At 38.0% G+C, this 27,657-nt stretch overlaps 1 protein-coding gene across 2 annotated transcripts in view; it reads left to right on the top strand.

Moving 5' to 3' along the window:
* Nucleotides 1-27,657, top strand: part of COL25A1 (collagen type XXV alpha 1 chain) — a 1,631,546-nt gene that overhangs the window by 99,486 nt on the left and 1,504,403 nt on the right. The gene's annotated exons all lie outside the window — the stretch shown is intronic.

Below are 27,657 nucleotides of genomic sequence, written 5' to 3'. Positions count from 1 at the left end.
ACTTACTGATTTAAAAGTTTAGCATTTTTAAGCTATTTGCTACCATAACAGAAGCGTATAACTGATAGAAGCTGTATAGTGTCAGTACGAGATGAATTAACAATGACAGCAGCATAGAAATTTCATGCAAAAATGCAAGTAAAGGTAGCGCTGAACCTGGTTGCTGTATTATCCAGTAGCATCAGTGATGAGATAAGCACAGCATGGCATTTGAAACCATCCGTTGCTTTAGCCTATATCATGGTCTGCTGCTGAAAGAGGTTTATGAAGACTTCCTCAGTAAGTTGTAGGTTTGAGTAAGCCAGTCATAATATCATCATTTACAGCTTGGAATAAGGCAATTAATCCAGGCAGAAATGTTAAACACAGAGTGCATCTTCGCAAAAACTAACTAAAATTCCCAGAAGCACACAACTGAGAGACCTGAATAAGCTGCAGCCTAGTGATGGAGTTAAGCTAACATTTCAGGCTGTAATATGATTATAGATATTTAAAACACTTTTTTGTTAGGCTGCCCATCACCTGAACCATTACATACTTGGTAGAAATTACTTGCAGGAAAAACACACTTTGTACTGTGCAGATCTATATTCCTCTTATGAGGTCTGTAAACAACCACTACCAAACTGCAGCAACACAAGCTTTCTGAAACATTGGATTTACTAGTAAGAGTGACAATATACTCTTGGATGATGATATAAAAATTTACTCCTGGAATAATAAGGACTTTTTGCAAATATATTTTGAACATTACTCTCACCTGGCCTTGTGTGCAGATGTTAAATACTCACAGCCAGAAAACAGATACTGCGGCCTTCTGACAGGTCTTCTAAAGAAGTTTACAATAAAGAAAAATCAGGGAATTCAGATAGAATTTTGGGGAGACACACTTATTAATGCCATTCCAACTCCAAGTATTTGAATGCATTTTGGTAGTAAAGTACATGTCAGAACAATGTTTGCATTGGTAGATAGAGTCCAGTGCTCTCATACACACCCTGTATGCAGTAACAGAAATGTTGTCTTGAATGGTGAAAAAAAATGATAAATGATGTTTTACTTCTGGTCTAATAAGAACTTAGTGCACATATATATTATGAATATGACTTTTGTACTGCCTTGTGAGTAATGGTCACCTACCCCCCAAGTAAAAACTGGGTATATTGCCAGACTGTGGCAACACAATCCTCTAAAATGTTGGATATGTTAACCGTATGAAAATGGCCATATGTTAGTTCCCTTAAACCGATTCACACTAAAAATCCAGAGAGTTCTAATAGGGTACTTGAGTACAAAACACCCACATACATACTGTCCCAGATGACTATGCATGTCCTTTAGAGAGGGTACATCAGATGAGATGTGACAGTGAAGTCTTCACATAAATAAGATAGCCATATTGCTCTTTGACAGACACTGCTGCCCAACAAGCCTCATCAGTAATCAGGCAGAAGTGATACTATAGGTGCTCTTTTCATATATCAACTACCCCTCAAAAAATGGTAGATACTTTTCTGTACATTTCTGATTTCTCATTGATAAGCGAATGAAAAACATATGGCTAAAGTTCAACTTGCAGCTCTTAGATACACACACAAACACATTGCCCTCAACAAGCCTTATTATTTTTGACAGTAATGATATGATGACAGTAATAGCACCACTTGTTAGACTGTGTGTTAAATTTATAATTGTAAACATTTTGCCAATAAGCATTGAAACAAAACACATGAACCAATAATGACAAAACTGCCCAATTCAGAACATTTCAACCATAAATGGCCACTCATACTTTTGTCATTAAAATCTACCAATATCAGTCAATATGCACAATCTCTGCAGAAGTAAAACATCATCTAAATAATTCCACATTAAAGAGATCTGCAACTAATGGAAAGTTGCTGCTAGCAAACAATTTTATATTTCAGTGTTTCATCTACAAATCAATGCATGCTGCCCTTGAAGAATTGATTGCTTATGTTACATTAAAAATGGTAAGCTGCCAGTAATATTGCAATAGGAAATGGATGGCAAACTGAAAACAGGTTCATAGTTACTACTAGGCATCATATGAAGACATACTCAGGACTGCAGCACCCTGCCCCATTAAAATACAACACAGTATGAGCTTGAGCAATCCATCTATATGCTGTGGGAGTAGAGCCCACACCCACAGCCTTCTAGATCAATATACAAGTATGCTTTGAACATAGGAGTCTTACCTCAGTTAAAGGTTAAAGCTGAGGGAAAACAAAAAAAAAAAAATGGAACTTGCATGTGCCACAGTTGGATTAGAGAAAACTCAGAGCAAACACCAGCCGGACTCGTGCTTTGCCTGGGGCTTTTCAGCATACATTCCAAACGTCGTCTTTATAATTCAAATTCCGAAGCGCAGAAGACAGTAGGCAGACGTAAACAACAGTCGCAAAGGCACTGTTTTCATCATCTGCACCCAGACGCAAAGGGTGTTCTTAAAGAAAAACGCCCCTAAAAAAAATGTAATTTTTTTAAACTAAAAGAAAATGTGCACAGTGCACCATTTTTTCCAGACAACACAGGCATTTTCCGTTCTTCCGGACAGTGCCCCTTAATTCTGGACAGTCCAGAAGAATTCTGGATGGTTGGCAGCCCTAGTTAATACTGATATGCCTTTTGACACTAATATTGCCAAGAGAGAAAATGGTGCACAGCATGCTTTAGGGACTTTGAACATTAGATTTGCTTTAGGTAATATACTGAAAAGCTAAGATTATCACACTGCTTTAATTGTGTCTCTTTGTTGGCAAGGATCACTATGCTTTTACTGGAAATTATATGAAACTTAACTTTATGGTGACCTTTGACCCATGGAAACTACAAGTTCCTTTTAACCGTTAAAGATATATTTTTGAGGTAGCTAGCAAGACTGCAGATCACACTCTGGAGGAATATAGTAATTTAGTAGTAACTGAAACTCCTACCTCCCACTGCTTCAGAGAACATAGTCCTCTGAAATTCACAGTAACCTATCAGTACATCTTTCTTAAGAATACTTGTCAGACCGAATGGTTTAAGGACATTTTATACTTAACAAGACATGCTCTGAGATTTCTTCATTAAATGAAAACCAGACAAACTTTTGTTGTATCAATTTCTAACAGATCTACTCAGGTTTACTGTTTCTCATGAAATTCTGCATAGTAACATAATAAAATGGATGTCTAAGTCTCGAACATAAGATCACCGGGTCTAATACAAGTACTCAAAGACCACAGTCTTGAAGCCAGAGACTAGGGCATCTTGTAGCTTTGCCTGCCCTCATGCTTGAACTTGACTACATGTACAAATGAGGTCTGACAGCTGTGCAGATAGGGTGGAGCTACAGCACCTTGCTACAACACATCAGCTGAGTTTGAGCATGCTCAGCCACTGAGAGGGAGTGGGAGGGAGTGGGGTGAGGGTGCATGTTAGGGTTTTCTGCAATTGAAGGGGGAATTTAGGTCAAGACATTGGGTGTTTTAGAGTTATGGAGTGAGAGGGGAGTTTACAGTTAGACAGCAGAAAGGGAATTTAGAGTTAGGGAGCTGGACAGGAATTTAGGGTTAGCAAATCATCAGAGACTTTAGGGTTAGGGAGAGAAAGGGGAGTTTTAGGTTTAGGAATCAGGACTAGAGTTTTGGGTAAGTACGTCTCCTTCAAGTGCAAGTAGTTCAATTAAAGTAAAATGTAGAATATGCTGTACCAGCAAGCCCTTAATGATTTTTGTTTTACTTCATTCATTAATTGAATTAACCTATTAGGCACAAATGCCTAATTTCATGATTTACCAAGCAGTGTTCCCTGGTAAGTGACTTACTCAGACAACAAGTATTACTTTTCTTTACTAACACTGGCAACAATTTGCAATATGGTTGTGTGGTACTCCATTAGTCCTACAGGAACATAAGAATAATACTAGGCAAGGGATGAACACAGGGACCAGAAGACATCTAGCTATATAAGCCTATAAGAAGGCCAACTTAAAATTTCTTTCCACCCTTGCCAAACACTTAATGCTGCTTACTTCCCAAATTGAGCAAGGTCTTACATGATAATACAAGGAGAGTTCAGCTACTCTTTCAGGATAGTTGATGGATTTAAGAATTTTAATTTCCTTGGACTGAAATTGTTGGAGCCTTTCCAGCTGAGCAATATACATGGATTTATGCATAGCAAAGGAGTCATTGTATTCAATGATGACTTTGATAATGGAAGACTATAGAGAACGTTGACTTATTTGGCTCTTGAACATATTTTCTTGGTAACTAACTGGGTCAAGTAAAAGGATTTCTTTTCTGTGGTGGAAATGTGATTATCAAAAGAGAGAAAATTGTCCATATAAGTGCCCAGGTCTGTTATGACCTTCTCTATTTATAACAGGGAAAATGTCACTTAGGTTCATAGGTTCATAGGTTCATACTAGGCTATCTGCCCAAGGGCATTTATAAGCCTAGCCCATAGTTATGTGGCTTTCGCCACCCCTTTAGTTTGAATAAAAACTATGCCTATCATTTTGCTGTGCCTCTGTCAAGCAGTGACACTGAAGTAATCCCTGGGGTATATCTGCAATCTCCCATCCATTGGTCAAGATTCCTCTTGAACAAGGCCAGAGAGGTGCTCTGCCTCACATGTACCGGGATTTTGTTCCACAGCATAGGGAGTCTCTGGGTGATGAATCTGTCCCTCCAGCACGTTCTATTTATAACCGTGTCAAGGTTTAAGTTTCCTGCCCTTGTGGTTCTGAGGGATCTAGATTTTTTGAGGTGAAGCATATTCATCAAATCTGGGTTTGACATGGCCTTATATGTCAGGCACAGGTCACCTCTGAGCAAGCGGTATGAGACTGAATAGAGCTGGAGTTCTTTCAGTCGGGGAGCATAAGACATATTTTTGAGACCCTTTATCCTTTTGGTGAGGAACTTTTGGGGCCTTTCAAGCTGCAGCAGGTGTCTGGTCAGATACATTCCGAACGGGGCATTGTACTCAATCATAGGTCTAATGAGTGATGAGTACAGGGGGACGATGACCTCCCTTGATCTAGATGTGAATCCCTTCATGATCAGGTGGGTGATATAGAAGGTTTTCCTAACTACTTTAGCAACATGAGTGTCAAACGAAAGGCTACTGTCAACCTGGGTCCCCAGATCTCTGATGACTTTTTCTGTGCTCAGTGGATTGCCACCTATATGGTAGCTAGGAGTAACCTTGTTTTTCCCGAAGGGTATGACTATGCATTTTGGCGTTTAACTTCAGGCCATGGCTCTGGCACCAGTTATCCATTTCTGTGAGGCCCTTCTGGAGGATATCTGTGTCAGATGTGTTTTCGACTATGGCGCCCAGTTTGCAGTCATCTGCAAACTTTGTCAGCCATAACCCTCCTGTGTTTGCTTGTACTTCAGAAAAGTAGATGCCGAACAAGAATGGACCCAGGACTGAGCCCTGTGGGACACCACTTGTGACAGGCTTTGAGTCTGACATGGCTCCAGCAACTCTGACCCTGTGGGTTCTGTCACTTAGCCAGTTTGCAACCCATCTTGTGATGTATGGGTTTACATTCAAGCTGATGAGTTTTTCGATGATACCTGAGTGGGGTATTGTGTCGAAGGCCTTTGCCAGGTCGAGGTAGGCTGTATGGACTGCCTTTCCCTCATCAATGGCCTTGGTGACTGTCTCGAAAAAGTCAACCAAGTTTAAGAGGCAGGATCTGCCTTTGACAAAGCCAAACTGGGTTGGATCCAAAGTCTGCAAGTTCCCTATGTCTTTATTTATGAGTTCCATTATGATCCTCTCCATGGCTTTGCAGATAAGGCTTGTCAAGCTAATGGGGTGGTAATTTCCAGGGTCTGTGGAGGCACCGCCCTTATGAAGTGGGACCACAGTCGCCGTGCGCCACTCCTTGGGTGTATCCTGAGGTGAGGCTAAGATTAAACAGCTGTCCTAACTGTGGGTTTAATTCCTCGTTGAGTTCATGAAGCACACAGCCGGGGACACCATCCGGTCCCATGGATGCTGTGTTTTTGCCTTAGTGAGGGCAGTTCTCACCTGGGCGTTGGAGATGTTTGGAGGCTACAATCCTCTGGAATAGATATCTCTCCTTTTGGGGAGGGAGAAGTTTGCACTGAACCTGTCAGCCAGTATGTTGGCAATGTGTGTAGGTTCAGTAATTTTCACATCATTTTGAACTAATTCTGAGCATATCTGGGAGTTTCCTCCTAGGTTTCTAACATAGCTAAAGAAGGCCTTATGATTCTCTTTAGAGTCCTTGGCGATTTTTCTCTCAAAATTTGCCTTGGATGATTTTATGAGAGCTCTTAGTTTTTACTTATAATGATCAAAGGTGTCTTACCTTTCAAGGATTTTGCTCTATCTTGTAGTAGCTTCCTCCTTTTGTTGTAGAGCTTGTTTATGGCTGGGGTCCACCAGACTGGACGCTTGCCTTTGGTACAGAGAGTCTTAGTTTTGTTTGGGATTGCCTGATCCATGCAGTCCTGTAGGTGCTGGTAGAAGGCATTTGTAAGTGATTCAGCGGTTTGAGTAATGTTTACCACTGGCTCGGGGGCCTTAAAGGAGACCACACTAGTTTTAGAAGTGTGAAATCGGCTTTTGAGAAGTTTTTCACTGTGGTCTTTTTTGTTTCAGGTGGGGGCAGGATGAGGACCTCCAGCGAGATTAGTTTATGATCTGATCTTACCAGTGAGGGGTATACTTCGATGTTGAACATTTTGATCCCATGTTCGTGATGATGAGATCAAGTATGTTTTCTCCTCTTGTGGGGATGGTGACTAGTTGTTCCATGGCATTTGAGTTTATGAACTCCAGGAATCTTTGGGTTAGAGTGTTCGGGCTTGAGTAGTGTTCTCAGTCTATATTAGGGTAGTTGAAGTCACCTAGTATGATGGTGTTTGGAGATACATTTATCCTCCAATGTTTTCAGGAAGGCCATGTGAGGTTCCTGAGTTTGAGAGGGTGGCCTGTAACATGCTACAAATTGCAGAGCAGTCTTGCCTATGGTTAATTGCACCTGGATGGTCTCCGATGCATCGTGCATTGCCACCAACCTTGAGGTGTGGGTGTCCTTTATGAATATGGACACCCTCCTTTCTTGGTGTTGTCCGGATTTTGGGGCGGGCATGATATGAGGTGAAACCTGTTAGTGCTGGGGTGCTCTCAGGAGCCTTGAACCAGGTTTCTGTCACAGCACAGACATCGATGTTCTCCATATTGAGAAGGGCCTCGAGTGCGTGCATCTTGAGATTGAGACTTCTGGCATTGAGCAGCATTACCCTTAGTTTTTTTCCTTTTGGTGTTCTAGGGTGGTAGGTTTAGAATTTGAGCCTTGCCTAAAAAGGCACTATGGGGTGGCAAGAGCCTTTGCCAATATCCAGAAGCCCAGGGTGACAGGTGCAAGCCGTCCCTTGGCAGCGTGGCTTGTCCAGCATGTCATCCCAGGCAGACAGACATTGGATCCCTTTGAATGACACCAGAATTTAAGCCAATTATTAAAGCTGATCATCTTATCACTGTATTGTGGCATCATTCTAGGTGAAGGTAGGATACTGCTCAAGGTCAGGGTCATACCTGCCTGGGCTACATAATCAGAGAGCTCCTCGATGTCCCTTTTCATGTAGTCCAAGGAGGTATGTCTCAGGTCATTGACACCAGCGTGGACAATGACTGAGTCGTACTTGTACCTGCTGTTGAGAGACCTGAGTGCTTGCGTTATGTGGTGGATTCTAGCGCCCAACAGGCAGCTTACTGTGACCTTCTCTTTACTCAGTCTGGTGAGCGGGACGTCAGTGTGTCTGACTATGGAATCACCAATGACAAGTGTGTCTGGCATTTTGTTTGGCCTTAAGGGCTGTGAATGTTTGACACTCTGACTGTGTGGTCTATGTGTTGCATGTGTTGGGTTGTGAGGTGGTAGTTGCTTGGGTGTCTGCTTTGGTGGCCTCTGCTGTTTTGGTAAATTTTTGATCAGAGCCTCCGAGTATGTCTTTGTGTGAGTATGTGTATGATTTGAAGTTGTAATGGTACCATGTGTGACTGGGTATGTATTGTGTGTGGTTACCTTCTCCTCCTGTCTGGTCTTGCCAGTCCTTGATTAACACCCAAAGTGAGTGCAGATTGAGTGAAGAAATTAGGGCAAAACGATTTTCAGTGATAGTGGATTTTTTTTTTGTCTACTGTTTTGTGACCTCAGAGAAGGAATATTTAAGTTTGTGGGTGTGCGGTATCTCCCATATGGGGGTGTAGGGCAACTGACCTCCTCATAAAAATAACTTTCCTATGACATTTGCTAAAAGATGTTTTGGTCTTTTCTTATTTTAATGATTGGCACTCAGTTAAAGAGTTGCTTATTGAATACCATACACCCTTTATTACATATGATGTGGAAGCACCTTTTTTGCCAAATGCTATTACATTGCATGTCTTTGCATTCAACTTTAGACCATTTTCAATAAATTAGGTATGTGTAAATTCCAACACTTGATGGAGCTGTTTGGCATCAGTGAATGAGTGGATAAAAGTACCTACAATCCAGTCATCAGCACCCTTGATCAATCATATTTCTGGGATATTTGCTTGGATGTCTGCAAAATAAATGCCAAAAAACAGAGGCCCTAGCATGGATCCCTGTTGCACACCACTTATTGCAATGTTATAACCTGAGACTGTACTTGCAACTTTTATAACCTGGTGTCTGTTGGATAAGCAACTTGCAATCAAGAAGACAACATAGGGGTTTACATTACATTTGTCTAATCTTTCAATAATTCCAACATGGAGAATAGCGTCAAAAGTCTTGACCAGCTCAAAGTAAACAGTGTTCATAAACTGCCCACTGTCCACTATCTCTGTGAGATTTTTCAAAGAAGCATAGGATGAGTTCTGAAAAAACAGCACACAAAATGTTTTCACAGAAATGTATTATTGTCAGATTGGATGCCCAAACCATGATGGAAGTAAAGGGAGGAAGTAAGGTACCATTGTGTACAAGACAGAAGTGTACAAAAAACAGTCTTTTCACTTTTAGGTCATCTATCTAGCTCTTCTTAACTTGGTTATTGCCTCTTACTCCATCTTAAAGTACCTTTACTATTACACTGCCTGTATGTTTGTCTCTAATGTCAACTACCTGGCTTCATCTACAGTCGTAGCATTTTTTGTTCATATATTGCAAATGTAATGTAAACTCGATCAGCCTACATAATTTCTAAGATTGCACTTTTCTCGACTTAGAACTTTTAATATTTCCTCTTGCATATTTACCAACTCAAGTATTGCTAAAGACTTCTTCTTTACATACTTTTTACTGTTAAAAATTTAAATGTACATGTTGTGGAGCTTTTCTCCCCAGACCTCTGCTGAAAAAGGGCTCTCAGCTCAGTTGGATAAACCCGGTCAACAAATATAAAATAATAAATATAAAAGCAGTGTATGTTCTTCATGCATATTTGGATCAGTAACTTGGGTCAGAACTATCTGCAAGTCATCGCTCCACGCCAGTCTATTAATGCACTATTTACGGACTTTGCTTCAGCCTCACTCCTAGCTCCCAAGTCCTTTCAGAGAAAAAAAGTACCAGCTGCATTTTTCAGGCTGCTGGCTTCCAGATGGCATGTCAAATGATTTACTATTTAACAGAGTACAGCGCAGCAGTGTGTGTGCTAATGCCACCTGCACTACATAGCTATTTCATTCATAAAACTGAGGCCCAGGGGTTTGTAGGAGCCTGCAGTGACTCTCAGCATTTCCTTCTTTATTTCTAGGACACACATACTGTTAAATCCACATGTCGCCAGTGCACTAATCTGTGCATGGCACAGTGGTATCAGATGTCTTTGTCCAGCAGACTAGTATTAAAATAAAGTGTGGTGCCTGTCTGGCATTTTTTTACTGTTGGCATTGTTGTCTGTCTTTTATAATTCCTATGTTTAGCTGCTTATTCCTGCCTCCATATTAGTTTGGCTTCACTGATGCTGTTATGGCTTTAAAACAAAATCACTATGACTACCACTTAACCCCACCCTCACTGCTTTGCTGCATCCCTGTTACTGCACATTAAGTATAACTATGTTCATAGTCACAAGCAGCAACATGCATTTAAAAGTGGGGCACTCTTTGTTATATGTGTTATTACTATTCTTTGGCTGCACATCAATATACCTTCATTAGCATATTGTGACCAACCGGTCAAAGAACAAAACGATGCAACTAAGTATTTAGACATAACAGTGGGTATTTGTCAGTAGTGACGTCACATCTAACTGACATTTATTAGTTTCTGTAGCATCCTCCTTTTTTTTAACTTCAGACAATAATATCTGTTTTATCCATTCTTCTGAAACATGTTTGCCAGGAATTTATTCCACTGCAATGGCTTTTGCACAAGTTACATGCAGCTTACTATTAAACACCGTGCCTGGGAAAGTAAGTTTCCTTGGCGCGGTTCTTACAGAAAAGGCATGATATCGTTGGAAAAGTAAACGGGAAATATCTGCTGCTCTGTCATTCTAGAATCTGTTCAGTGTTGAATATCCATTGCGCTGGTTCTGTTAAGCCCATACATGCATCAAGGAGAAAATAGTTTATTTTTAATTGTTTCCACAAACTAAGCAAGTGGAAGAAAGAAAGACATTTTCTCAGTTGAGTCAGTCCCAGAATTTACAGACAAGTCGAAAAAAATATTCTCAACTGAAAAGCTAAATTTTGCAACCAGGTTTTCTTCCAGGAAGATAAAAGCTACATAAAACATATATATTTTTCAAAACTTGGATATTGAAATCAGTGGCATATTATAGCAATAACCCACGCCTGGGTGTGGGTAATGCTGGATTTACCCACGGTTGGCATGGTTTGGTCCCGAAGCCCGGTACCAACCAGTGAGTTATTATATTAATGACATTATTTAAGAAAAGAAATAATTACTTTTCTTAAATAATGGCATTGTATAATGCCTCTTGCTGCCCTTCCACAGCTGTCTGGTGTTCATGCAGTTCTGATGTACTGCATGCCTCGCGGTACATCAGAGTTGGCAAAAGCAACGGAGAACTAAGATCTCCGTTTTTCTGCTATGTTAAATGGGTTTAACATGGCGAGACAGTTAAAATAAGCAACAGAGATCTCCGTTGCTTATTTTAAAGCTGTCTCGCTATGTTAAACCATTTAACAGGTTTAAAGCAACGGAGATCGCAAGATCTCCGTTGCTTCTAATGTCGCTATGTTAAAGGAGTTTAACATAGCGAGACAGCTTTAAAAAAAGCAACGGAGATCTCCGTTGCTTTTTTAAAATCTGTGTCGCTATGTTAAACTCTTTTAACATAGCGAGACAGTGTTTTATACTAACGCAAAAAGTCGGGCGATCGACCTTTTCCGTTAGTATATTGAGGGATTTACAACGGGCACGCTGGTTGGGCTGGCCAATCAGCGTGCACGTTTTAGAGTAGGCATTGTATAATAGCATTTCATAAACAACCTCTTAATCATGATTATTCCCATGCTTTTGATGAGGAAAATAGTCCTTTTGTCTTTTTATGATACACAGTTTTGAAATCAACAATATTTAGGCAACATTACTTATATAAATTGTTTGTTTTTTTACATCTAATTGAAAGAAATCAGCTCCTCAAAAATCTGCATACCAACATTAAAATTAGAGTTTTTGCAGAAAGACAAGCACCCTCTGTGTTCTCTCTGGCTTCAGACTACCTTATTGGCATATACCATCTCTATGATCATGTGATGTTTTGAAAAAGAGAAACCCCCAATTAAAGTATACAGTAGTTTTGCACAAATTGTGATCCTACTGTGCATAAGAAATATACTCACACACAAAAGCCAAGTTCATCCAAAGCAACTACAACAAATCACACAGAGGTTTTTCACAAACAGCAGTCTCACTGTAAGTAAGAAAGTATGATCTGAAACACAGAAAATACTTGAACAAAGGGGCTCCTTAACCAACCCCCTTTCAAGCCTAGGAGACTTCCCTTTGGTAGATGACAGATTATAACTCAATCAAATTCGTTTGAAGAAATCAACCACAAGTAGTTCTGCATTAACCAAGGGTAGGACAAACTTTGAAATGTAGATTCTAGAGGCCATAAAGTATCTGCAATGGATGAAGATGTCTGGCAGTTTTTTTTTTTTTTTTTTACTTTGGAAAACATAAACTTATACATAATCAAAAAGGCATAAAAGAGAGAACCACGTTACCTGATCCTTTGTAGAGTTAGCATATAGTAATGATACTGATTTTAGTTTCAGATGCATTATTTCTAACATTGGAACAGATGCTGATGTAAATTCAATTAAAAGTCATTTTCCAGGAGCAGCTATAAAAGGATATGATTTTCACTTCAATCAACTTTTATGGAGACAGCCATCTCAATCTTCACTCCATGGATCACAATTTTCTTTAAAGATAAAATCACTCTTACTTGTAAGTAACAGTTTTGCATTTTTATATATATATATATATATATATATATATATATATATATATATATATATATATATATATACATAGATCTACATTACAGGGGGGGTGAATACAGGGAATCCTGTTTCCTGAAGGATAAGCAAGTCATTCTTGAATCTTTTGAGGAAAGCTGCATCCAAAGAAAGTATCGAACATATGGAACTTGATCTGTTTGCACATTCTGAATTTAAATCTGTCAACTCTTTTTGGAATATGTTTGCACTTAGAACGTCTAGCTACAATGCAGAATGCACAAGACTTGCTGCACAAGCAACTGTGTTTACTTTTGAGTAAGCCAGTAGTTAGTGTTTTTTTACTTATTTTGCATCACCCACCTAAAACAGAACAGACTGGATGATGTGAGGAGGAATTAACACTTCATGGAGTACTGTTGTCTCCTAAATCAAGGGAGTACTGCTTAAAAGAAAACAAACTGCACAGTGTATGAGCTACTGCAGTAGTTACGATGTACAGCCAGCATACTAATTTTGGGAACCATTTAAACATTACCTAAGATAACATGGGGAGAATTTAAAAACGTACAGTGCATTATTTTAATTAAGAAAGCTATATAAATAATGTGTAATTATAACTGCAAGGGACTAATACAATTTTCATATATTTTGAATCATTTATATAGAATTCACATTTTAGTGAGTCCTAGTAATTACAGCATTTACCCCTTCAGGAGACGTAGGCAGTTTTTAATGGCTCTTCTTTCCTAACCAGTGGTTCCATACAACACTTTCGAAGCTATCTTACAGCTAGCATAAAATAAAGTACTGCAAATCACTAGAAGTTTAGTAACTACTTCTTATTGTACTGAAAAAAACATAGTTTAACTCCTCATTACTAACTAAGAGATAATAAATGTTGCACCAGTATTCTGCATGACATAAATCATGAAAACATACTGTTAGCTAACCCACTATATTAACAAGCCAGCTTGTCTAGTTTAATCATTCCCGTAATGCTCTGTATAATGATATAGTTGGACCAGTATTGATGGATAATGGCTACACTTTTCTCTTACCAGGTATATATTTAAACATTCTCCCAAAGGATGTTGGAAAAGATTGAATCGGAATATTTTATTATGGGTAAAAGCCACAGAGAGCATGCAAGTGATATTTTATGGATAAATTGTCACTGCTGGATACCATAGCATAGACAAAGGTAGTGTAGTAGTTAGAGCCTGTCTTACCTCTGGCTCCTTCCTCCTTTCTCTTCTCACCCCTCCCTGAATCATTTCAATCTCTTCAGACCCTTGTCCTTTGTCTCTTCTCTTTTTCCTTTCCTCCTGAATGTCCTTATCATCTCTACTTATATGCAGTAACAAAAAAAAAATACCTCACAGGAGATGCAATCTCAGGAAAGTGCCTTTTAGAAGAGATATAAACCATGCAATTGTGAATGGTTCTGCTTACAGACAAGTGCTCCTCATGCAAGACACACATTAACTTGGCTTTTCAAGTTTATATAACATCAGTAATATTGTTAATTTAGCAGATCTTCACGTATTTCTACACTGAAAGGCTGTGGGTTCATATTAATACAAACTGTGAGCTGTTGTCACAGCAAGCCACAACTATAGTATGAATAAGAGGTTCTTTAAAAAACAGTAAGTATTAATTTAATTCCATTTTTGGTTCCCAGTGTTACATGCAGACAACTGCTAATGATCATTGTTTACCAAAAATATAAGGCCATCTGTTAGAGGGCTGAGAGAACATTTCTAAAGAAGAATAACAATTGCTCTTATACCTGTATTTGGTGGGACTTGTTTTGCAAAATAATGTTAAAGTATGGTGGTAGGAGGTTAACAGTGCTGGCACTGCAAGTTATCGCAAATGAATGTAAAAATTATTGTGAAATAAGTCCAGATCTTAATTTTCTTTCAGGATATAGAGCTGTCTCAGAAAGAAATTTCTTAACTGCAGCTGAAATGATGATATCCAGTGATGGGTTTACCTTCCTTCCACAAACAGATAAAATGGAAGGGTGATGATCATGTATCCAGGAGAAAGTTGTGTAAAGACAAAATAAACATGGGCTTTAAGTGTTATCACAAAACTGCAAGTTACACTCCCTGCAGTAAGCCTTTCCCCCCAGATTCAGACATACAGAAGCATACCTGTTATTGTTGGTCTTTCGGCTTTTCCCAGTTAGGGGTCGCAACAGCAGAACTCCGGTCCGCTAATGATTGGCAGTAGATTTTCACGAACGTCGAGGTGCCAGCTCGACGTTCAACCTTCAACGAAGGCACGCCCATTTACGCATGTCTTTCAAATGCCCACCCAACCGTGGGGAGGACATGCAGACTCCACACAGAAGGCACTCCCTGCACTCCAGCCGAGAATCGAACGGGAGGATCTCTTGGTATGAGACAACAACTCTACTGCTGCACCACCGTGGATATACAGAAGCATACCTGTAATAATGGATGTTTATATTTTTCAAAGTACAAAAACAACATCAAAAGCTGGTCACTCCCCTTGCACAGTCCAAATATATACATGGAACACATTATGAAAAAAGACAAACTATCAAACCAGCAAGCAAACAAATGAATAAATACAATATTATAGACTAATATGTTTAACTAATACTTGTCTTTTTGACATGGCTATCATGTGAATGTAGCACTTACAAAGGTACAAACAAATCCACCATCATACAAAAAATTGATTTTTTAGTTATTCTACTGTGTAAAACGCATAAAGGCTTCTAGTGGGACGAAGAACTGAATATTTATAGACAACAAAATATTGCTGTACACAGATACCAACAAACACTCATAAAAATAATTAATATAAATGATCATAAAACATCTTCAGTCCTCTTGTTTTCCTGATATGCTTTATCATATTCTGCTGCAGATTTCTTAACCACAAAGTCCTCCTAGGTTTTCTTTCATTATTTTGTACCATCGTCAGGATCAGTAAAAATCTACAGTTTATGCAATAAGAGATCCTTTGTCTCGGTTACAACAGAAATGACTAAAACATTCCAATAATGTGCAAGTGTTGAATTTTTCTCTCAGACCTCTTCTTCATTACCTGTGCATTGAAAGTTAAATCTCAATAGAAAAGAACAACCACACTCCGATTCCCAACACCTTTCATCCAAAGAACAGCAGGCAAGATAATATTTCTAGGCTGTATTTTATTTTCTTTCATTTGGACATGGGGCAGGCTATTAAATAAGGACTAAGGCCAATGAATGATACAAACAACAGACAGCGTGCAGGCTACAAAATGACCCCTACTGAAATAATACAGCAAGCCATATTCATATGAGTAAATACATTTTCAATACCTGACAATACCAGCATATTCACAATTCTGAATTGTGAATTTTGCACAGTGCAAATCATTCTACACTGATTCAAGTCTCTGATAATCGTATGTTTTCCTTCACAGTAGAAACCAGAGAGAGATATACATTTTAGGCATCTCTTATACATGCCCAGAGCTGCCACAGATATTTATAATGACTGAAAAAATCAGACAGTGACAATGTACATGCAGGCACATTCAAGATCTTCAAAAGCATGCCATCTAAACTGCATCCCTACAAAGGATGCCAGATTATGTAATATACATTTCAGAAGGCATGCACAGGCTAGAGGTGCAAAATCCTTAAAGATATACATTTACATATCACATAGCCTTGTTTCAGAGATAAAAGACTATTACTCCTTTATTTATTTATGGTGCAGGACTTTATAAATAAACACAGAGATACCTATTATTTATGTATGATGCAGCATTCTATAAATACACATAAGAATGCATACTACTTTACTGTTCACTATGCATTCAGGTCATTGCATTAATAGCATTTCAAAACTTCAGAACGTAATTATGGAGTTCCTTTTGTGTCCCTTTTAAGTAAATACATTTAGATGTTCTTTTACACTAACATTTCAAAGCATAATAAACAAAACGGAAACATTTCATTAGTATACTATATAGCAGTACTTTGTAAAATGTATTTTAATACTATTTATTTTGACAATCTTTTCAACAGTGCTCCACATTTCAGAGAGATGAGAGTCCACGGTCTGCACATGTACTACAGCTGTGTTTTACTCTACTAGAATGCCCTGTAGTTGGATGAAAACTTATTGGCTCATTGCACTGTTGTTTCTGGAAAAGTATCTAGAATCACCACCTTAGGTAAATTGACATTGAGAAGACAGTTTGGGTAAGAGCTGTGGACTACATACACTACCAAAGGCTGCAGGTCTATTTCTTAATTACTTACATCTGAAGCTGTCTATATTGGTAAAGAGGTATTAGCCCTGATTATGTTACAGGGGATCCATTTTAAACAGTGAGCCTAGAAGGAGAAGTGCAGACTGGGAATGTGGGTCAGTGTTGCTGAATGATTGCTAACTCATATCAGGGGGTTTAGAGGATATTATCACAGTTGTACTGATCTCAAGTTAAGTTTGGGTAGCGATATTTAACAGGCATCCTGCAGCAGCCATTATGGTCTTAAGCTACACTAAACCAGATGGAGTGAGGTCCAATGACATGCAAAACTGCAGCTGTCTTTTAGCAATACATTTTGGGGTTGTGAGTTTAAGAAGAAAAAGAAGGAAAAAAACCTCTATAATCTTTAGAACCACAGGTGATTACCCCTGCCCTATCTGCTCCTCTAACGTCAGTTTGAAACATTAGCTTTGATTTTCCTGTGGTAATATATGTGGGACTTGTTGGCTACAAACAGAAGAGCAATTTGATGTCTGTTTAAGAGCTTAATCGATACAAATCTTACTGAATGGAAAAACAGTGGACATTTAAGAAATCAGAATCCAGGTGTTATTTTGTATAATACTATATGAACTTCTACTGTTTAGCACTGCACATGCTAGGTGTATCTTTGACAACTTTACTTTTGAGCCCTACTTCACAGCAACAGCCAACCTCCATTAATTCAACGCAGATGCAAGGTGCAATGTATTATTCAGACACATAAAAGTTTCTGGAATACATGGCTTTTTCAATAAATTGTTTCAAAACCTATCCAACATTATTTTTTCTATCTTGCTGCCATGAAATGTCTTTATTGTCTTAAGCTCCGTCATGACCCTGAATTAAATTATGCATGTCTGACTTCTTTTGCAGGTATAATTTCTGCCTGCAACTTATACCTTTTAACCTCTTACAGCGAGATATCTGGACAAAGCCATAAATACCATAAAAAATGGGGGGAAAGGCCCCAAAAGTGGGACAATTTATAAATATTTTTCTTACAAACTTAGAAAGTTGATAGAATAACTGGTTTTGTATTACTATAAATGTTCTGAAGGATATGAAGTCTGAAACTCACATGTCTGTCATTATTTTCTGACTTTAATCTTTAATGATTTGCCAGTGAATTACCAGAAAACCACAATTTTATGAAAAAAGGACCAAAAATATGAGGCAAGATTCTGGACATTGTGCAAATATCTGTACAGTTGAGAGGCATATTCTAACTAAACATTCAGTAATATGTCTGATCTTCATTCATTTTCTGATTACTGACTGAATCCATTCCATATAAGAAGAAATTTATTCCTAGTTCCCTTCCTATGACAACAGCAACTCAACACTGTACCCTGAGTAGCTCAGTGTTACATAGCCAACTTATTCTAATAGTGGACTGCAAGGACTGCAGCTGCCTTTCAGTATGTTTCTTTTACTATTTTATTGGCATACAATCTGGTGGGGATCCATTTGCTGAAGACACTTTCACTACAGGAGATCAGTGCAATGTAGCCCTTAAAACTATTTATTAAGGGCCAAAGTAGACAGCACAGTGGGTTTCCTGAGTTTAAAAAATTCTATACATAAGGTGTACTGCACACAGATACAGATGCACAAATGCACAGACACAACACACACACAACACACACACACACACACACACACACACACACACACACACACACACACACACACACACACACACACACACACACACACACACACACACACACACACACAAACACAGCAGTTATATGTGTGTGATCCTCTTTCTCCCATCACATTACATGCAAGTGAAATAATGATATATATTCTCAATAAATAAGAATGATACAAGACATGGTGTATCATATCACACAGGTCAAACATGAGGATGTTATGAGGCAGATGCATGAAGCATAGTTTAACCTCATGCTTGGAAGCATCAGCCTTATAAGCGAATGGAAATATCTGGCATTTCTAGATGACATACACAATGAGAAGTGCAAACTACTGTAGGCACTGTGCATGTGATAGAATTTACACACATATAACAGAATGCTTGCAGCTCACAGAAATTAATGTAGCATAAACAATGCAGAGGGTTATCATATGCTTGTAACAAGCATATGTAACAAGACATGGACGCCAAGAAATTTACTTTGAGAGTGAAGCTCGAACAATAAATCTGGGCAACAATAACAAGAACACATAATTTTTTATTACAATTGGAGATCAGATCATAATTCTTTGTAGTGCATGGAGATTTGTCTTCTTTGAGAACTAATAGTTAGTGGAAAATTAGATAAAAAAAAGTGGTGTGATGGACCAGCTTTGAAATCTGGTATTGCAGTGGAGAAGTGGTTAATGTCTTACATATTCGCTATATAAGGGATGCAGGTGTAACCAAAGTACTGGGTGTAGTTTAGCAGACAGCAGACAGAAATAGGAGTTGAACCCAAGTCATTTCATGCCATGCTGCTGCTGCTCTCTGGTCAGGGCCACCTTCCTTTGATGTAAACGATGTCAACAATGCCTAGGGGATGTTTAACGACACTCTAGGTGTTGTTAAGGTTCGTTCTCACTGTGTGGTAATGCTTAATCAAGATATTATGTAATCGATTTTGGAGCATAACCATGCTCTACATGTGGTATAAAGCATGTAAGCACATATATTCATTTTGCTTTGGTTGTTTATTCTAAAACCGCAGTGGATTTCAGAAGTTTATCATTGACAGAAACACTGGAAATAATTCAGACAGTTTTGAGTTTCATGTTTTGTAAACTGTCCTATCATATACACTGAATTTGATGAAATACAAATGAAACTGTATGAACCCTGAATACTTTCTTACTTAATTGCCACCTTCCCATCACCATGGACATTTAATACACAGTCATGGTTTTAATTCCTTACATAAAGGTTTCAACACAAGTCTTAAATTACACACACACACACACACACACACACACACACACACACACACACACACACACGCGTATGTGCAAACACACATATATACAATGCATAATACACATGTACACACACACACACACACACACACACACACACACACACACACACACACACACATATACACACACATTTATTCTCCCTATGTCTCCTATTAGATATAGTGAAGCATCCTGCCAGTATTATAACAGTATTATAAAATGGTAACATGAAAGCAAAGGAAAGTTAGTGTTTTAAGTATAATTTAAAACCAGAAAGTTCGCCATTCCCTTCTGATGTCTATAATCCTAGACTACAAAAGATTAGACAGTTAGGAAATATCAGAACCATTCAAAAAACAAGATTCTGTTTAATGTGTTATTAAAGATAATAATATTATTAAATTTTGTCAGAAAGTTTAGATTAGATACTTAAAACTCAGCCGGGACTCTATGATGAGGCAATAAGTGGTAGTCCTGTATTTAATATGCTGTGTCAATGAGTCAATAGGTAATGTTTGAATTTTTGTAATGTGCCTTTGTATCTGTAGAGTGTGTGTTTAACAAAGATGCAATATTTAATAATGTTGCTTTATTATTTATTTCAACTTTAGTTTTAGTTGTAGGACCCAGTTCAAGGTTTTCATTAAAAACAAAGGTATAATTCATATCTGTAATGGAAAAACTTTTCTGCATTTGCCCATTAATTTATTTGTGATTCTGTCAGTGTTTTTTAGGGACTTACCTTTAAAAGTGAATTGAACAGATTTTATACTCTGGTTGTCAATAATGTAACTGTCGAGTTTTTCCTGGTTAATTTATAAATGTGGTAAAATACATACCCCAGTGCTGTTCTATCTAGAAATGCATGCTTGGGATTGCAATATTGTGTTTGGTCAAATATGACTATTGAATTTCAGCACCATACAGTAAAATGTTACTCCACATATTTTGAATTTGCTCAAAATGGTTTGAGAAAGGTTGCTTGGGACATATCATAAAGCACTTCCAAGTTTCTATGCAACATTTCTTTTTCTATTAAATTTCTCATTTGCTCCACCATGCAGTATAGGCATCAACAGTTCCAGTGAGTGATATAACATTACTTCAGTCTCCTACCTCAGACTACACACTAGAGGCCATCACAAATAAGAAGTCTTGTTTATATGACAGCTCTTTGCATATTATGGATATCTGACCACCACTATATGCAGCAGAGTTTGGTTGGCATATGTTGTACACTGAATTCAAGTCATTAACATGCTTTAAATACAATTGATGTGGTTATGCCCCTGTGATGTGCCATTACTACATGTTGCAGATACACAGTGTACACATTTGTAAATAGCAATGTACATGCCTTTACTAGAGATGTCAACCACATGAGACAGAACGATTTAGACTTTTTAAAAAAAAACCTTTTGTGTGAAAGGAAGTCCACTATATAATTTTCAGTAAACTATGAAAGTGTTATTAAAAATGTATTGTTCTTTAACTGCTGAAATTATTTAATGGCAAATAAACATATCCAGCTTCATTTCAGAAGTTCTCTAGTTAACACTGGAATCTCTACAGACTTTAATAGCATCATTTTGTGTTTGTACTCATGTGTATTCTTAAATATAGCTTGTGGGCGTAAAGTATATAACAAATGTTTGGAGTGAAATTCTCCAAATCCCACTTATTGCAGAAAAGGGAAACAGAAAAGCTGAAAATATTCTCTGACCTGAACAACCCTTTCATTGCGATGTTACAGCAAAGTGTAACATATTTTGGCCTGAGGTGTGATAGCTGCGGAAGGGCAGCAAGGAGGCATTATACAATGCCATTATTTAAGAAAAGTAAGTATTCCTTTTCTTAAATAATGTCATTGTATAATAGCAATAACCCACATCTGGGTGTGGGTAATGCTGGATTTACCCATGGTTGTCTTTGTTTGGCCACTCGGGCTTCGCCTTCGTGACCAAACTACAGCAACCATGGGTAAATCCAGCATTACCCACACCCAGGCGTGGGTTATTGCTTAAATATTAAACAGCACTGGGCCATCCTCTGGGTCCTATCAAATATAATTCATCTCCTTATTACTGTAAGATATTTCCTTTATTTTGACATGGGTTGCTCTTCCTTTTAAGTACTTGTCTGTTATACCTTGCAATCAGTTTTTTATCCTCAATTCTTTCAAATATTCTACCACAGCTTTATTTTCTGGAGAATCTTCATCTTTAGTTAAAGATGAATCCATGGTCTCTGAAAGGTATAAAGCCCATTAAACCTGAAAATATCAACCAATAGATCATGCAAGACCACTTCTCTCAAAAACAAAGTAAATGATTAAAAAGCAAGTAAAGGAGTCTGCAGACCATGGCTGTACAACACATAAAACAGTTTAATAAAATGACAGTCAAGTACCAGGTGAGCGCTTTCGTGGCCCAAGCCACTTCATCAGACAACACATGTATACTGCTCTACAGAATTTATACTTAGTGCTACAATCAATTATGTAATTAATTATGCAAATCATACTTCTTTGAACAGATTTAAAGCCACACAGTAATATATAAAAAAAAAACATAACATAAAAAGCAAATTAGTCCACCATTTCTATACATTGTCCTGTAAAAACATTCTTGCATGCCTTATAAAAGTATGCCCATGGTACTGGCATACACATACACTCCATATAAATTCATACTCATAAAACATATAAAAATAAACAAATAATATCTAACTATCTTAAATAAACATTCCTACAATATATATATATGTATATATATATATATATATATATATATATATATATATATATATATATATATATATAAATACAAACACACATATATAACCTACTAAACACAAATCTAGCTTACTTAATTATAAAATTCATGAAATTTATAAACAATATTTGACAATCAGTGGTTTAACCATGCAGGGAGCCATATTAAATGGGACCTAAATTATTAATCTTGTCCCACACAGAACACTTTCCAGTTGATGTACTGAAGTGAAGTATGGGTCCAAATCCAATGATACTCAGCATAATTACTTTTGTAGGTCCCTATTCATCAAAATTGGTTTGATATTAATTTTGTCATTCAGGCCTTTTCCCATATTAGCCCGTAGCCTTATGATCCATTCCAATTCCTTAGTTTCTGTTTTGATTTTAACATCTCCCCCTTTACTATTAATGTACACCTTATCTATCACCAAAAATGTAAACGTATGTGCATCTCCAACCTCCCTAACATGTCTTGCTAGGGCATTGGTATCTGCCTGTCTGGCAATATCATACAAGTGCTCTCTCATAAGATCTCTCAATCTCCATGTTGTCATACCCACATAAAAGGAAGTACAAACTGAGCAATGAGCTAAATAGACAACATTCACACTATGCAGCCAATTTAAATGTAAAAACTGTTTTTGTATCTGGATGAAAAAATTCCCCATTGATATCTATATACTTGCAAAAATTACATTTTCCGCATGAGAATTTTATGCTTAAGTAAGCTAGATTTGTGTTTATTAGGTTATATATGTGTGTTTGTATTTATATATATATATATATATATATATATATATATGTATGTATGTATATATATATATATATATATATATATATATATATATATATATATGTGTGTGTGTAGGAATGTTTATTTAAGATAGTTAGATATTATTACTTGTTTTTTTATGTTTTATGAGTATGAATTTATATGGAGTGTATGTGTATGCCAGTACCATGGGCATACTTTTATAAGGCATGCAGGAATGTTTTTACAGGGCAATGTATAGATATGGTAGACTGATTTGCTTTTTATGTTATGGTTTTTATATATTACTGTGTGGCTTTAAATCTGTTCAAAGGAGGATGATTTGCATAATTAATTGCATAATTGATTGTAGCATAAATTCTGTAGAGCAGTATACATGTGTTGTCTGATGAAGTGGCTTGGGCCACGAAAGCGCTCACCTGGTACTTGACTGTTATTTTATTAAACTGTTTTATGTGTTGTACAGCCGTGGTCTGGAACCTCCTTTACTTGCTTTTTAAGCTGGACTTATTGCTGGAGGAGCCGTTTGCTAGCATTATTTGCTTTTTGACTGTTGACATAGTAAATTATGTTTTTGTTTTCTTCTGCCTTTTACCTGCATGCCATGGTATAATACCAATTAAACTTAAATATCTCAGCCAATGAATCAAATAAGACCTATTTCTTCTAAACGCACTGAAAGAAGTCATGCTTCGTTTTATTATGTGCCTCCTTATCTTTTTTTTCTTCTGTGTATTTCTAAAGATACTGATGTTGCATTAACTGATCTACAGTTTTCCATCTCACAGCTTTCCCCTTCTTACAAGCAATTAAACCTGAAGCACTTCTTCACTTATCTACAAACATCCATATTCAATGATGTGTTAAACATTTACATAACAGATTCACTTACCTGCGAGCCTAGTACTTCTGATACATTAAGATATAGTCCATCTGCTCCCGTTACATTTTCCGCAGTAATCTTTTCATTTATGTTGTTTTCCACTTTTTCTTCTTCATTCTTTATTTTCCTCCTGTTTCTTTACTTATATCATGTTCCTATTATAATATATGAATTTATCTCCTTTTAGTAAGCTGTAATTCTTTTGTGTTATGCACCAGTAGATATATAAAAACATGTTCCTTGTCCTCTAGGCTTGTAGTATTTTTTCCACTTCTAATTAATACAGCTCTGTTTGCTCCGTATAGAACTACACAACCCTTCTCTTTCTATTGTTTTTCTTCCTGTGCTTTAGTGTTACTTCCGCAATCGACTTTCATTGCCGTTTCCTTGTGCTTCTTCCATTGTTGTGTAATGCATCCAGATAGTGTCCTGACATGCAGGTGTTGTCTTTCTCACAAAAAATAAATAATTCATACATTTTGATGGCACACAAGAGCAGTTTTATTTTTATTTCCTATACGTTTGTTGAAGTTTAAAATATACAGATGTGAGGTTGGAAAAAAATTCTGTTCGTCCAATCTTTTTTGTAAAATAAAGGAATAATGTTAATCCTTCATTAGTCTATAGACTTGCACAAGCAACTCTTAAGTTTACATCTCAGTAATACCCTGAATTGCCTAATAAGTATTTTGATATTAGTTTAGTCTTTTTACCAATAATATTTCCACCCAAGGATTATTAACACATTGCCAAGATTTTGTTACTGACTTGATTTTCACTTCAGAAATTGTACCAGCACTTCAGTGTAGATAGAACAATTAGCCAAGCCTTAAAGCCTGCAAACACAAAGCTTTGGTTTTCTGTGGCATATTCTCTTCTGTTTGTTCAGTTCTATTTAATCTAGAACAGTGATTTAGTTTAAGTGTATAAACTAACTGGAGCCTCCAGAAAGTGCCCTCATGCAAGAATCTTCTACATTCTCAACAACCATGTTTGTGAATGTATATTCTGACTCACACAAGAGTATTTGCTGTTGGTTTTAGAGATGAGTATTCTGTAACATTTCCATTTTATTTATTCCTACCACTTTTGTTTTTTTTTATAAATTTCCTGACATTATCACAGAAAAGTGTCTGTGTTCAGGCCTAGTAAGTGTCCATGACATCATGCACCCTTCCACCAGTACCTGCATGCCTAAAGTTGTACAAATGGATGTTCTTCATCTCACATTGCCGCAGTCCTTACTTATGGGTAGTCCGCGGTCCTCGGTCGGCCCGAATACCAAAGTATTAGGCTGACGTCGGTCATGGGCGCCTAGAACTGACATCAGAGCGTCAGGGTATAAAGGCGCATGACCGACGTCATATCCCCAGTCTTTTTTGCCGCATGGTCCGATGCAGAAGCAGTGTTGCAAGTGCCGTTCGGCGTTCTGAAATTTTTCGGTTTCGGAGTTTCAGACCGATACCAAGTTGGGCTAAGTACCCGTTAGAATATTTTTGTTTTTTTTTTTCTTGCCTCAGTTACTTACCGGATGTCAGAAAAAGTGAATAATTGTATTTCTTGTGGGAAACAGATACCGCATAGGGATTACCACTCGCTTTGTATTCCTTGTTTGGGACCGGAGCACGACGTAGTCGGGTGTCGGTTTTGTGCTAGGTTTAATAAGCGCACTATTAAACGGAGGTTAGATTGCGCTAGGTTAGTCTTTGGCAAGAGGTGTAATTATAACATGCCGTCGGATGTTCTGACGCCGGCTTCTACTAAGAAGCGCAAAGACAAATCTTTAAAGCCTAGGCAGGATGATTCGTCTGTTACGGACGCCGGATCTTTAGAAGCTACAGCTGAACAGCTGGATCCGGCTGAAGTTTCTGTTGAGTCCCAGGGGGAAACTTTGATTTTACAAGATGTGGCCTCTCAGGAGGCAGGCCAGGCTGAAGGGGTCTCTCAGGTTACTATTCTCCCTTCTATGCCTAAGGTGGTTAGGCCTTCTGTTACTGTTCCTAAGGCTCCTTCTAAGGGCAGGTCTGTTTTGCCTTCCTCTGGTGTCAGTTCTGGTTCTTCAGGGTCTGTGCCTAAAAAGCACATGCTTAAAATGGCAGAGGATTTGATTACTTTAATTAGAGGTTCTATGCCCCCTCCTGATAAGAGGCCCAGGATGGAGCCAGAGTTGGAAAGTTTGGAGCAGGCCTCAGATGATTCTGAGTCTTCTGCTGAAGACATTCAAGATTTCCTCCTTATTCTGATTCTGATGGAGGATTCCACTCCTTCTGCTTCTCCTCCAGAGGATTTTTCATTTTCAGAAACTTTGCATTCCATGAGGGAGCATTTTAAGTGGGAAGGACAGGATTACTCTGATTCACGGAAGAGACTCAGGGAGTTCTTGTTTTGCCACAGCATAGACCCTTAGCTATACCTCCGGTTTTGGATGTTGTTTCGGATGTTTTCTCGGAGGCTTCCCTTAATCCAGATTCTGTGCCTCCTGCTCCAGTTAAACCTGACAGGTATTATAGGGTGCCTGAGGCTTATAAATATCTGTATAAGAGTCCTAGGGCGGACCCAGAAACTATTAGTCAGGGGCCTAAGGGTGTTAGAGCCTCTGTTGTTAAGAATCCGGTTCCTCTGGATAAGGAAGCTAGAGCTTTGGATAGATGGGGTAAGAAGGTGTATACCTCTTCTACTTTAGCATTGAGAGCTTTGAACTGCCAGTTTCATATGTTGAAGTATCAGAATTTCCTCCTTTCTCAGCTAAGGTCTAAAGTGGATGCTTTGGCAGAGGGCATAGAGTGTAAAGAATTGCAGGATTTAGTGCATGTTTCTGAACAGGTGGGTAAGCACTCTTTGCAATGTGGTTTTGATGCTTTACAGGCTTCTTCTAGGGTGGCTGCAACTGTTTCAGTTATTCGTAGGCACGCCTGGCTTAAGGATCAGAATTTGTCTGAGCATGTTAAGTCTAGAATTCTGGATGCCCCTTTACAGTCTGAAGTTTTGTTTGGTCCTCCTGTGGACGATGGATTCTGATGAAGTCTCGTACATAGAGACGAAAGCGCGCTCAATTCATGTTTGTTGTGCTTTTGGTGTTTGTTTGTTGATTAAAGTAATTATCCAGTAACAAAATATTCTTTGGAGCGTGGTTCATTTGGAGTGGAGGATACACCTTTATAGTACCGGCCAGCGGATTGTGTTTTATTATCTATTTGTTTTTGGGAGCTACGTGGCATGTGTGGTTAATAGTGTACTCATTCTCTGGTTTCAGTCAATCAGTATCATCTCATCCTGGGAATGCTATACTCATTTCTGAGACATAAGTGCCAAACCAGGGATAAATGTCCTGTTCCCCACCCAATTGTCATCAAAGTTACACGCTTGAATTGCTTAAGGGAGAAACTGTGCTTCACATGGATAAGGAGCCTGTTCCAGAGAAGGGGGTAGTCTCTGGGGTACATACCTGTCTGTCCAGCAGATCCTGTTTATATCACAGGCAAGGTTTAAGTCATTAGAATGAGTAATTCTGGTGCTGTTTATTTTGTGGATATG

This window comes from Protopterus annectens, chromosome 2.part0 (genome assembly GCF_019279795.1).
Source record: "Protopterus annectens isolate FY-2018-M chromosome 2.part0, PAN1.0, whole genome shotgun sequence".
Lineage (NCBI taxonomy): Eukaryota > Metazoa > Chordata > Ceratodontiformes > Protopteridae > Protopterus > Protopterus annectens.
The sequence above is the reverse complement of the archived record's forward strand: the minus strand, read 5'-3'. Positions and strand labels throughout refer to the sequence as shown.